The sequence below is a fragment of the Mustelus asterias genome, chromosome 6 (assembly GCF_964213995.1).
Source record: "Mustelus asterias chromosome 6, sMusAst1.hap1.1, whole genome shotgun sequence".
Taxonomy (NCBI): Eukaryota; Metazoa; Chordata; class Chondrichthyes; order Carcharhiniformes; family Triakidae; genus Mustelus; species Mustelus asterias.
Genome location: NC_135806.1, coordinates 109,876,658 through 109,880,619, shown reverse-complemented (window position 1 = coordinate 109,880,619; position 3,962 = coordinate 109,876,658). Strand labels below are relative to the sequence as shown.

At 40.2% G+C, this 3,962-nt stretch overlaps 1 non-coding gene across 1 annotated transcript; it reads left to right on the top strand.

Annotated features, from left to right (window-relative positions):
• The first annotated feature begins 1,893 nt into the window (after window positions 1-1,893).
• LOC144495404 (U6 spliceosomal RNA) lies at window positions 1,894-1,997 on the top strand. Its single transcript, XR_013498253.1, has one exon. It is a non-coding gene; the product is annotated as a U6 spliceosomal RNA (small nuclear RNA).
• The last annotated feature ends 1,965 nt before the right edge of the window (window positions 1,998-3,962 follow it).

Genomic DNA, 3,962 nt, shown 5'->3' with positions numbered 1-3,962 from the left:
GTGGCCGGCAGAACGAGAAAATTCTCCCCATTGAGTTGAATAAACATAGTAACTAACCTTAACCCGTAACATTTAACCACACTTTATGAATATAAAACTATTCTTTACAGATTGACTGCTCATTAATAATTCTTATTCAGGTCACAGACAAAAAAGCCAGTTGCACCTGAATGAACAAGATCTCACTTGTTACAGGGTTTCTAACAGTGATGTGAGAGAAGGGAGGGGAAAAGTCTCATCACATCAACTGGTGACATCGATTGATGGCTCTGTTGGGGAAGGGGGTGGGGGGGGGGGTGGTGGTGGCGCACAGCACAGTTTGTGGCACAGCAGTAATTGACAAATCACAACTTCAGGATTTCCGCATTAATCTGCCCATAAATTACAAACTTGCTGTCAGATTCAGAGAGTTAATGTCACCAACACTTGACAGTTCCTCATCAAAAAAAAAACCCCACAAAATCCAGGCCTATTATTTTTTCACAACAGCCTAACATACTTTTCCCTCTCGACGAGAATTTTCAATCTCTGGCTCAGTTATCTTATTGGTTAACCTGGAATCTAATTTTGTCTCTGACAACAAAAGCACTGCAGTGGGTCTTTCAGAGAACAGTTTAAGGGCTTTGGCACTCTGATAAAAATGATTATTGTTGCTCATTTTGAATGATGTACGCAACTCTTTAAAGTGACTCAGTAAAGTGCACATGCAAACCCAAACTTTAAGGATGATTTTCTTTTACGATTCCCTTCAAAGGCTGCGTGTCCACCTGACTGTGTTTGCATCACTCAGTCACTCAATGAACTTTACTTGAAAGTATAATGCATAATGACAGGGTTCATTTGTGTGTGTGTCAACGATTTTAATAATGTGCTTAATGAAAAGGTTAATGTTAACCTTTCATAACGTTTAGAAAATTTAAAGTCTTTTATCTCCATTTTAAGTGCAATTGCCAAATGTTTTTAATTGTATTACATCAGAGGAGTGTTGAGGTGGAAATTAATGTGTAGGTAGCAACTTATTCATCTAATCTTTTTTGAAAAATATAGCCTAGATATTCAATTGTGCCCATTTTTGGACACTTACCCACAGAGTGTTAATAGCCTGTGCTCAAATAAGGAGATCCACGCAGCCCCGGAGAATGAGTACAACACAAACAGATTTCTGCATTATTAGCGATGGTGCAATACAATTTCTATTGGCAATCTCTCTCCATTACTGCCATTGCTCTGGGGTTTCCTCTGATTCTCTGCTGATCATAACCCTGTGGCCAAATGGAACAGTATGATCATAAAGTAATGTGGGGGTAGAATGTTTATTCACCGGACCTGCAGGGACTGGGTCAGTCAGAACATTAGGGGGAGCCCATCTTTCGGGATCCCCCACACACCATGGAGCCTCTAACTCACCGTGTGTCTCAGATGTTAGTGACTGCTTGCTCGCCCAAAGGCCTTCAGATCCAGAAGCCTGACTGACAACTGGGCCTTCGGTCTCCCATTAAAACTCGGCATCACTTTTCACACACTGGTGTTCACTTCAGCAACACAGGGAGGCAGCGGTGTAGTGGTATTGTCACTGAACACGTAATCATGAGTTACCCAGGGTAACACTCTGGAGATCTGGGTTTGAATCCCACCATGACAGAGGGTGAAATTTGAATTCAATAAAAATCTGGAATTAAGAATCTATTGATGACCATGAAACCATTGTCGATTGTCGTGAAAACCCACCTAGTTCATTAATGTCCTTTAGGGAAGAAAATCTGCCGGCCTTACCTGGTCTGGCCTACTTGTGACTCCAGATCCACAGCAATGTGGTTGACTCTTGAAATGCACCCTGTTCAAGGGCAATTAGAGATGGGCAATCAATGCTGGCCCAGCCAGTGACGTCCGCATCCCATAAATGAAAAGAATTTTTAAAAAATTGGAACCATACAGTGAAGATTAGTATGGCCCCTATGGAAGAATGACATGCAAATTTTTTCACTCATCAAAGTGATGAGAGAATCGACTGTAATATTTTAATATTTTGTAACATTTTTGCATAATACCTTAGTGAGACTGCACCCAGAAAGCTGTATACAGTTTTGGCCTCTTTATTCAGATATATGTGCCCTGGGGGAATTGCCACAAAGTTTCACGAGACTTATCCATGGAATGAGGGACAGTCCTATGAGGAAAGATGGGATTGATTAGGTCAACATTCCCTCGAATTTAGGACGGCAAGATGTGATCTAATTTAAATGTACAAAAATTCTGAAGGGGCTTGACAGGGTAGACATGGAGAAGTTGTTTCCCCTGACTGAGGAGTTTAGAACACAGGGGGACATTTAGGACTGAAATGGGAAGACATTTCTTCATTGAAAGAATACTTGGAGACTCTATTCCAGTGAGCTGAGAGCGTTCAGTTATTGAGTATATTTAAGTCAGAGATGGATAGATTTAATAGGCACACGGGGATTTAAAGGATAAGGGAATAGTGTGGGAAAATGAAGTTGAGGTAGATCAGCCGTGAACCTTTGACCTCAAAGGGCCAAATAGTCGATAGCTGTTCCTATTTCTTGTATTTCCTTACGTATAGCTGAAAGTTACTTTTAAAGTTGATAGACTGAGTGATTTCTGTTAAACCAGCCAGTAAGTTGTTGTACTGTTAACTAACATCCCTGAATAGAAACCAAATTGAAATCCTTGCTTTTGTAAATATATTACTCTTATCTGGGTGAAGTGGTAGCTTTGTTAACACTTAAGGCTGGATTTTACAGTTATGCTGACTCCGGAGACCTTTAAAAATGACTGGTGGGACCCGGATGCAGGATCCTGCCCCCATTTCCCAGTTTTCCAAGTGGGGTTAGGGGGTGGCATGGAAATCACACAGACAGGAAACCCAAACTTAGCAGGGCCATTTGTAATGGATGGTGCGACTTAATAGACTTTATTTACGCTGTTTCAAGAGGCTTAACCCACAATGTACCAGTCACACATTGATGGAGTAGATATAATAACTCTTGAAGGGTGGATAAGGTTTGGTTACATGTCCTGATCTGAAGTTGTTTTTAAAAATCTTCAGCTGTTTGAATTTGAAAGGAAACAGGTTTAAGCTGTCAATTGGTTTTACAAATAATTCTCTGCTTTGATTGACAGGCCATATAGTGTAGGCTAGAAAAAAATAACAGGGTCACCCATTCCACAGTTTTAATGGAGTTCTGTGTTGACATTCCCCAAGGGCTGATATTACAGCTGAAGCCATTATGAATGCTTGGCTGAGTTTCAAAAGCACTTATCTCAGGGAGTTCTGAGTACACATTTTGATTGACAATTTAAAGAGGCTATTGAAGGATTAACAGTCTTTGAAATGGGTGCAGAGTAGAAGTTTGTTTGCTTTTATAACGGATGGAATATCGAAGGATATTTAAAAGCTTTGAATAGGTTTCATTGATGGATTTTTCACTGACATGTGTGCTTGAGTGAGAGTGATATTAGGCAGGTTGAAGCTTTTTTTTCTTTCGAAAAATTCAGCAGGTCTGGCAGCATCTGTGGAGAGAGAAACAGAGTTAACATTTTGAGTCGTATATGACTCATCTTTGGAGTTCCAAACCATATCAGACCTGAATTTTTCCAGCATTTACTGTTTCTATTTTAGAACCGGTGTGTACCTGAAAACAAGAATGGCTCCCAGTTTGAATTGTACCTGCTGTTACTCGTGCTAACTCTCTCAATCAGACTTGTCCAACCTTTTCTTGCGGGGCCACTTTTCAATCTTTCTCAGACTCAGGGAGGCTGATGAGTAGATTTCAGAGACAAAATTCGACATAACATTAAACATGAATTAATAAAAAGCCAATGTATGAAATGAAAGAAGATGCTAAGCAGATTAATTCCCTGCAATTGACAATGAAATAAAGAGCAATAAATAAAGACGACAATTTGAGCGTGAAAGGGTGAGAGTGTGTGAGCTCACTCCCAGT